The sequence below is a fragment of the Vanacampus margaritifer genome, chromosome 1, assembly GCF_051991255.1.
Source record: "Vanacampus margaritifer isolate UIUO_Vmar chromosome 1, RoL_Vmar_1.0, whole genome shotgun sequence".
Lineage (NCBI taxonomy): Eukaryota > Metazoa > Chordata > Actinopteri > Syngnathiformes > Syngnathidae > Vanacampus > Vanacampus margaritifer.
In genome coordinates this window covers 56,940,846-56,951,240 of record NC_135432.1, presented here as the reverse complement: position 1 = coordinate 56,951,240, position 10,395 = coordinate 56,940,846, and positions in this window count along the sequence as shown.

Genomic DNA, 10,395 nt, shown 5'->3' with positions numbered 1-10,395 from the left:
AACTATTTGAAATGTCAAAATGTAAGCAGTCGTTCTAATTCCTTGTTCTATAGTTTATCAGATAATTAGCTTCAGACAGTAGAAAAATGTCAGCGACCACTACCATTACAAAGGGGTCATAAAGTGATTTGACCCCAATTTGCAATTGGTTAACGGGCACCTCAATAACCTCCCTCAATAAAAAAAAAAAGACAATGCAGACGTACCATGAAGAAGTGTAATTATTTTCTGCTGATATCCTTGTTTTCCGATCACATCCTTATTACAGTCTTTTGTGCAAGTAAAACCTGCGAGTTGAATTCATCAATCATCTTGACATATTTTTAGAAAGTGAACAATGGCCACTCCGCCGCTTTCATTGCCGTTCAGCAACACCTGGCTCTTAAGAATCAACAGCCACCAGCCAGGCATATGCACCGCCTGCATGCTGAAAGTAGGGATGATGAATCACACGGCCGGTGAATGCCGGTGATTTATGGCAAAGCGTGACAGTGTGGTCATAACACAGAAATGACATGTGGGACGAGCTGCGGTTTAAACGCTACAACGGGAGATCTAATGGGCTATTATTTGGAATTCAGTGCTCAAACCAAAGGGGTCCCCCCACCCCCCACTGCCACTTAGCCAGGGGAAATGAGGGGAAGGGCCCATCTCCCATCTGCTACTTTTGATGGCGCTCTTATAAGGATTCCCTTCTCCCCCCTTTCCCCTTCCCTGTGGTTTCCCTCTGCCTTTTCTTGTTCCTTTCTCAAAGGACACATTCCCACACTGTAACCAGAAAGCATCAGGGCCCACTTTCCCCAAGCAGCTTTTATGGCTCGGCTGGGGGTGGGGTTAGAGGGGCAAGGCGCTGGCCACCCCAAGGGACCCCCCACCCCCACCACCCCCACCCCCCACCTGCGTCCTTGCTGTCCGCTGTCTCTCACAAAACAGATAAAAATCAGACAAATGGATTCTGTCAAGTGCTTTTACTCATGTGATGCTGTGGGAGTCAACAATCATAGTGGTACTCTAGCGCTCTCGCCGCCTTCTGGGACGTCTCTTATCAATGTGAAGACGTCGCAGGAGGAAATGCCAACTTAACTAGAAGGGGCTCGCACACTGCTGTTTATCTGCCATCGGCAGCGACGGGGGATTTGAAGCAGCTAAGGGGGCTGGCACGTCTCGTAACTGTTAACCTCGTAGTGCGCTGGGGATCTTGTTACAGGCCTTGCAGGAAAAGGGCACGACGCACGCAAGCAGCAACTCGGGGTTGCGCACGCAAGCATGGGAAATGTACTCATGTATCGACGCGCCTTTTTCTCTCCGGGCAGGAAACCACACATCTGCAGAAGAACAGCTGTGGGACATCAGAATGGACAGCATGAGAAATAAGTGCTCGTGACTGACTCGTTCATTCTGCTGATTTGTTAGTAAGGTTGCCTGTGCGATGGAGCGCTACTGTGTCTTTAATGAGTCAATTTAAACTGCTGGGTGCAAATACTGTTTAGTGTTCTTTCTGCTGAGAGAATGGCTACTTTATATGTCACTCTAAAAAGATAATTGTTGAATCAATTTAAGATTAAACAGAGAATTGTTGGCCAACTTAGTCAAATTGCTTCAAGTGGTAGCACACGATTGAATTAAGTTAATCCAAAGTGAATATATTAAGTTTAATTAAGTCATTATTAATTGAATTTAATATATTCACTTTGGATTAATTTAATTAACTTAATATATCCCTTTGGATTAACTTCATTAAATTTTGTGGTCAACAATTCTCTGTTTAATCTTAAATTGGTTCAACAATTCTCTTTTGAGAGTAGTCAATAATCCTTTAAAACCCCAATTCTGCCAATATTTGGGTTTTGACCCCGAATATACTCTTCTTCGGGTTTTTATAAACCCCAAAAACACCCCTGGCTAACCTCTCGTTTCTAACCTGAATATTTGGTTTGCATTTTGCGCATGTTTTATTTGAAAGAATTTTGGTGTTTTGAGTACAGGAACTACTATCCGTGGCGGCCATTTTACGCTGCCACACGATAAGTGAGCCTAACTTGCATACATTGATTTCTCTCCTGTTTTCCCGTTTTTTTTTTGTTTTTTTTTTCCTGTCTGTATGGCAAAAATGCCACGGTGTGGGCCATCGACAGATAAGTGTTTTACCAGACCGAGCACAGTTAATTTATTATAAAACATATGAAATATTTATTCGGTATTATTATCTACTATTATCTACAATTTTACTATTATCGTGAAAAGCTTTCTACAATGGTCTAACCAGATGATGGTTGGTTGCACCGGCACATATTAATATTTTCAACTTAAATTTGAATTCTGAGGCTAACAATTAGCCATCTAAACAAAAGAAGATAGCTATAAATATATATTTGTTTGACAAAATTTATATTAATTATTTTTTCAGGTCATACAACATGGGTTTCCAAATATGAAGAACAAGAACATAATGTGAGGTGCATGCACATGGAAGCTAATGCTAAATGTGTCTCATCTAAAGCAGCTGGTATTGGGTTGATGTGATACACGCGAGCCAAGTATGCACCTCTTGAGGAAAGTGGAAAAGCTTCAAATGAACAGAACATGGTCGTCCCCATAGACTGCTTCTTACATTTGCTATTCATTTCTAAAAGATCACGTTTATAAACAGCAATCTTATTTGTATGTTTCTCACCTCATTAGAGCTGGTTTTATTTCAACAAAAATAAAACCAGTATAAACAGTTCAAGAATATTAGATCAGGAACATCTGCTCCATAGCAAACTGCAGTCACGAAAACTGATGATATTGGATTTGTTTTTATTTGCAAGTAATCTCTACTAATGCTTAAATGGCATATTTATTATTTGTGTTAAGTATCAAAATCTGTCATCTCCATTGAATTCCTTTGGGCAAAATGAAGCACCTGACCTCAAGTAGAATTGAAAGCTTCCAACATCTTTGAAACTGAGCAGCTGGGATATCATAAAAGCGTCGCTGAGCATTATCAGATGGGCTCAAAAGCTCTCAACGTTTCTCAACATGTTTTCTTGAAAGAGCAATCAGATATCAACACTTTGTAGCAATCTAATAATGGACTAAATTCTGAATAAGGCATCGAGGTCTTTAAAAGGATACCAAGAAAAAGTTAAGCTAAGGTGCATCAACTTTTAAAGAAATGAAAAAGAAATCTATCTGTCTGTAACATAAAACGTTAAGAATAGATTGATAAGATTATCTTTGATCCGAGGCTGAGTTGTTTCATTATATTTGAAAAGAGAAATCAATTCCTTAAATTTGCATTATAAAATTGTAGTGGGTTGCGTGTCACCTCTCCACAATATTTTGTGAAAATAATAAAATAGCAAAATAAATGAAAAAATATAATAAAAATCATGTAAGTACTTTTCATGATTGCAGGTTCACATAGAGGTAATACAGTGATACAAGTATTATGATACAGTATTTTTTGTGTCCAAGTCAATAGTAGAGAATTGACAGAGAATATAATGTACTGTGATGTTTATTTCATGAACCATAGGTAGGAAAATACATATTGACAAAGTCACAGGAGGTTGTCAGTGACCGGATGAGAGAAGATCTGATGAGTTGTTATGATCTGTTGTCTCAATATATTAGTGTCCACTAACGCTAGACTATAGCATCCTCAGAAGTGTCTTCATGCGTTATGCTTGAAAGGCTCAACATTTGAGAAACCATACATGATTTTTATTTGACTGTGTTTTAAGTATAATCCATGTCAATGACCTTGGTAGAAAATGTGGTTCTTTCAGACCAAGGGCAACCGTCCCAGTCTGTCATAAGCAATACAGAGCTAAGCAGTTGATTTCTTTTGTGTCATGCTCTCCAGAGACAGGTCATATGTTTCTGACTGACGAAATGAATTCGCTCTCAGGCTCAAGATACCTGGCAATCACTTCAACATCCTCCTGAGTTTCCCAGAGAAAAAGAAATGTCATTTCAAAAGGAGATGTTGAAACAGCTTGACTCCACCCCTGAATCTCACAGTTGGTTTAGTTCTAGTACTTGTAATATTTGGCTTATTTTCCAATGTTCCAGTCAGATCACAGTGACCGAAAAGTCCAAGTAAGGTCATTTTCACTTCTGTGTGAGTTCATGTGGTTCATTTTTCATCATCAAGTTGTTCATTTTGATGGAAATACTTATTTGGGCTGCAGGAATAAGTCGAGCAAATGTTCATTTAAGGGCCGTGACTGCTTGAAAACAGATGAAAGAAAAAAGATTTATTCTCTCAAGAGAAGCATTCAAAGGCTGTAAAAAGACTGAAGCAAAGTCCTTATCATATGTCGTCTTCAAGTATCCAGGCACTGACATGACTCTTGTGTCCCCCTAGTGGCAGATAATGTATCTAGTTGTAAAGCAGTGCTCCATTTACCCGCCCAATAACAGGTCAATGCACGTATTTATGAAGATCACGCTAATGAGATTTAATAATTTAGATTTGTTATAATTAGTGCAAATGGATTCACTTCTACCATCATCTGCACACTCCAGTTCATTTGTGCACACTGATTTGACAAATTATTTTCATTTATGTATAAACATTAGAAACGGCCTCATTAAAATTTCAAGATTTTACGTGCAAAAGTTGGATGTCTGAAAATGTTTGCAGGACAGCAATTAATGTAAACTGTGTGCATTGGAAAAATGCGAGTGAATATATACTACTACAATAGTGTCTGTAGAAAATTATTGGGCCTCTTAATCAAGTTCACATCTTGGCCAATTAAAGTTTCCAACTTTGTGGAAGACCCTTTTCTTACTGGGCCCCAGTGCACAAAGCAAGGCAAGTTGGCAAGCTGTGCAGTTTGATTGAGAAGATGCTTCTTTCTGCACACCCACCCAGCTCTTTCCCCACCTTCCCTCCTGGCTGCAGGAGACCATTCTTCATCACAGGGTGGACAGCAAAACAAATGACCACTTCTTCCCTGGAGAATTTCAATCAGATCTCCAGTCGATATCAATCGTGACCTTGAACACCAAGTGTGCCTTGTGATGAGCTCAAACTGTTTTCTGAATTGAACTTCCTGAGCTTTTTGCAACCCCTGCCCCCCAAGCAAATCACCCAGTTGCACTTTAAATTGAACTTAATGAGGGATGTAGAAAGTAGCTCGGCTTGTATTCTAATGGGCTCATTAATCTGCATGAGAAGGTTATGAGTGACAGCTCCTTAGTTAACGCCGCAGTAATTCCGTTGATGGAGCAATTCATCTCAGGACACCGCAGACTTTGAATATTCCATCCATCCATTCATTTTCTATACGTGGCGGAGTACATCTCAACTGATATAAAGTCTTCAATTAAATTAAGAAGCATGTTTCTGCAATGTGGAGTACACACAGGAAGGCGGAAGCCCTGATTCCAATCCCCGACCTCAGAACTGTGAGGCAGATGTGATAACCACTCGTCACTGTGCCACCACTTTGAATAGTTGCTGCATATTGTAATGAGAAAGACCTGAGTGAATGTTAGCTAATAATAATAATAATAATAATATTGAATGTATGACAAATGCAATGACAAACAAAAACCCTGAGGATTTAAATTAGGTTAAAAATCTAATTTACACCCTTTTTAAAACACAGCCCAATACTGTTTCAACAATGATGGGATGCATCAGTCAGGCTTTGTGTTAGAAGGACTTTCATTTCAGAGGATGAACTCTGATTGAACTTCCAGCGTTACTGATTTCAACACAAGGGACGATATTGATTTACTATTTTTTCCCTGTTTCCTTTGAATCATCGCACCATTAAAGCAAAATCCAATCTCAGTTAACTATTTCAAGCATATACTCCTCAAGAAGATTTAACATGTTCCTGTCATGACTCTATACTGAGATTATTTGAATTAAATGTCTAATTCATAAAATATTGATCCCATGACAGCCATTTCGAATCATCTATATTCAAAATCTTTGAAGCGTTTTTAGACAAACTCTAAAATAACATCGACATGAGCATTACTGGTCAATCAGATGAAATGTCCCCTCCTTTGCTCCATGGTGGCCTCACTCTGGCAAACTAATCCATCATCTTGACTGCACTGGAGTGAGTGTGTGGAAAACCCTCACTAAGGGAATTAACTGTGTTATGTCGGGGGCCATAAATCTCTTGCAATTGCTTCCTCAGGTGAGAGCAGGTTCACCCAATAGCTGACTTTTGTCTGTATTTGCAACAGTGAAATACATCAAAATACAGAGTAGTGATTAAATACATGACAGAACACGAGGGAACGTTTAAAAAATAATAATAATAATAATCTGTGCAGGTACTGTGTGTAGAAGCTGAATGTTAGAAAAGTTTTCCTTACAGGTTTGAGACTGGATTGTGTGGACAAAGAGGTATACTGCAAAGCAGTGTAGCCCAAGCAGGGGCAAAGTCATCCACGTCTAGGGGATGATTTTGATAGATAGGATTCTGTGATGTAGATATTCTGTTTTCTGTATGAATGACAACAGGTTTAGGAATACACAAGTTAATAGTACTGCCATCTAGTGGAAGAACATTTAATTGGGATAGAGAGATAGATGTAAAGAGAGAGAGAGAGAGAGAGAGAGCTAGATGGGTGGGTGCTAGCAAGCTAGCTAGCTAGGCATTATTACATTTTTAGCTCAGCAGCAAGTAAGGTAAGGTAAATTCCACTGATTGTCACACCCAACTAAGTGGGGGCGAAATTCGTTCTCCGCATTTGACCCATCCCCTGTAAACTTTAAGCAAAGAATCAAAATAAAAATAAGAACTGAATGTGCGAGATGCATCCGTTTTTAATGCCATACAACTTGTAGCATCCCCATTTTTCTTTTTAGCAAGCCAAGAAAATCTTATTTTTATTCACAAGTGTCTGAATTTCTTTGTTAGCGGCGCCGAGCCTTCAGCTAGAAGTATATTCCGCTGATGAGATGGCGAGAGTTGCTGCACTCTATATTCACAGCCATTCTAATTAGTTTATTGATTGCTGTTTAACTCTATAGGTAAATGCAAAACGCCAATGCTTTCTCCTACAGAGGCCACATGTTTGATCCTGTACAGTCATTTTGCTGATGGCTTGAGTACGTGACATTCTGCCTAGACAACCTGTCCGCCGACATGGCACTGTGTGCACAGAGCACGTGCTTTACATGCAACAAACACACCACATAGCAAGATTTGCCCTTCAGAAAAACACAGACACACACAGTAGCTTATGAAATGTTTATGTGCAAAGGCATGCTTCCAGCAGTCACTGATACTAATTGGCAGCACAAGTACATGTGAAGATGTACTGTACCTGCTGTACGTACTGTACACTGCTTGACTCCTCCAACGACCAACGGCATACTCAACAAGCATGAAACAAGGCAAAGTGTGACTTGGCATAAACGAGGGGCCTATTTTTAACACCGACGTTTGGACATGGTATATTTTATTCATATGTAGGCTGGCAAAAGAGTGCAAGCTGACTCAATTGCCCACAAGTTTGTTTTTGTGGATAAAGGAGGAGGAGGAGGGATTTTATAAACAGGTCACTGTTTCTTTGCAGATGGTAACAACAAAGAAAGGTCATATCATGCTGGAACATCTCAAAGGATAGCATTTTAATTTATATTGTGCACTCACGTAATACTCTAGACAGAATAAGTATTTCTGGCAATGTCATACATTTTTACACCATAAATCTGCGGGATTTGTATTTATGTTTTCTGTTGTGCTTCCATCTTTCTTTTGTTATTTAAAGCCATGCATTCGACCAGAAAACCACAGATCAAATATTTATTAAGCCTTCAGGTTAACACATAAAGCCAGAATGTAACTCATTGCTCAAGTGGCACTTTTTTTTTTTTTTTAACAAACAGCCCTTCTTCTTACTTCCGCACCACCCAGGTTATCTTTAGCGCACATTGAATATTTATGTTGCAGGTGGCTAGGGGGTCAGCCATTGATCTCAAAGGTGACAAATTCATTTTAATTCAGGGGCCACATTCTCCCAAATTTGATTTTAAGAGGTCAAAAATATTTCCAGTTTGTGTGTGTGTGTGGGGCCAACATTCTGGGATTTCACAGAGTTGTGGGGCCCACCCGACCATGTGGGGTCATTTTGCTGGGCCCCACAAGTTTAGACCTCTTTTTTAAGGGTCAAGACTTGGTTTTAGAGTTTAGGCTTGAATTGGGTTATGGTAGAGGTTAGGGTAAGAAATAGGGGTAGGCAATCATTTTTGATGGTTGGGGTTAGGAGAAGGGGCTAGGAAATGCATTATGTCAATAACATAGCCCCACAAAGATAGTAAAACAAATTTGTCAGTGCGCCTTCCAGTGGAGAAAATTCGGAACAGTTAATTTAAGTAAAAAAAATAAAGATGCATTGTGACGTTTAAAAATATATTAAAGCTTTTTTTTACATCATGCATGCTCCGCCAATGCCCCTGATGAGTACGAAGAGCCCTGACTGTTTTACTCTGACTGCACCTATCAGCTTTTCTCTTCCCAGTTTCTTTGGGGAGGGGCGGAGCTTTTCTTATCTCATTTGAAGTCATGTCTTCGTCAACTGTGGCTGTCGCTTTAAGATTCTACACATACTCGCACGCGCACCATGAACGAGCCTGACACAGATGTTGCAGTTACGCTTTGGGCCAGCGGTGGCAGTCACGAGTAAAAAAAAAAAAAAGTGACAAACTGCACAAAGATCCTTTAAGTTAGTGTTCGGCCCTAATGGGCCAGATTTGACTCCTTGATGGGCCCGTTCTAGCCCACGGAGCATATATTTGGCACACTTGATTTAGTGGGTCGGGGGGCACCTGGGATGAAGTCACGTGGAACATACAATCTCTTTTTTAGTGTCTATTGAGCAAAAGATGCATTGTGCTTGAATGCAAACACATGCAAGGGTCAGGTGTGCTACCCCAACAATTAAGCAAATGATTGCAGGGTCGATTACCAAAATCACATTATAGCTCAGCATATATGTAAATGTCAGCCGGTATCTAAAAATAGACATCAGTCTTTGCACACACTAAGCGCACAAGCTGCAGGGAATAAGCACTGCTGCACAGGAACAAAACAAATCTCCTGTCACAAGAAGGATAATAGAGTAAAGGGAAATGCTTTGCATCTAGCGAGCAGGACGCATTTTTATTTAACTCTGATGATGATGATGGTGATGGGGAGAAAATGTTCATCATGTACAGAGAATTTGGATCTGAGGATGTTCTGAATGTTAATCATGTCTGAGATTGGAGCCAGCCTCATTGCAGTCTTATTGCTGGGGGACAAATAGAGGTGATATTAAAGAGGACGTGAGGATGGATTTTTTTTTTTTTTTAATGATGGCTTTTAAGATATTGCTCCAAGGACTGAATGATTCCTTTCACTCGACAAGGAGACTTTGTCTCAGTGCCTCGCAATCAAAATGCTTTTTGAACGTGTATTGCAAGTGGGCTAAAGCTGCACAGACTTTATTTTTTATGTGTTAGTATTTGATAGAAAATAATAACTCAAAACTTGAAAGAGAGCAACTGACGCGTATAGTGCATGAATGATAAGCAGAGCTTCAAAGCAGCAAAATAAAAGGACGCAGCAGAGGAAAACTTCACTTGGACTGCTTCTGCAAAAGCTTTTAAGAAAGTGTCCAGTAATAAATTTTCCCAAAACTTTCTGAGCAATTGTTGTGGCCACAAAGCTGTCCCTGGACTGAATATGCCAGATAAGTGCTTTGGAGCCCAAACAAACTGAAGCAATAGAACATATGGTGGAGATTGGTTCAGTAAGCAAGAAGTGGGGGGGGGGGGGGCACTGCTGGCATCCAAGGGCATCATAAACCTCAGCATCTGTCTGCACAACAATGCAGAAAAGGGGGACACATTGGGAATCGATTTCACACAGTGTGCAGTACTTGGAAAGAGACACTCAAGCGCTGCATCTTGTGTTATTGGATTTGGAGGCCAGTTTTATGAGCAGCGTCTACTACATACAATACAAGCAAGGAGGATCCAGTCAAGTGGAGCATCAGCTCCAAAAGCTGCAACCAACTGAGGAAAAAAAATATGGTTATATATTTAAAAAAAACAAAAAACTTAGTTCATATCACCAATTCTTGAAAATAGTGAGGAAAAAGTGGAAAATCCATCATCCACAAAAGCAACTATTAAAGAAACAAAATTGCATATTGTTCCTCTACAACACATTTATGTTTAATTAAATGAGACATCGCTAAGATGGGGCAGAAAAATTTAACCACAAGCAAACATGGGGAGAACATGCAAACTTGATACAGGAAGGCCGAAGCCGAGACTTGAACCATGAACATCAGAGTTGTGAGGCAAATGTGAGAGTCAATATGGCATTGTGCTGCTCTAGCAGGGTCTTCAGGTTCAGACTTACATGACTTAATCCACGTAGG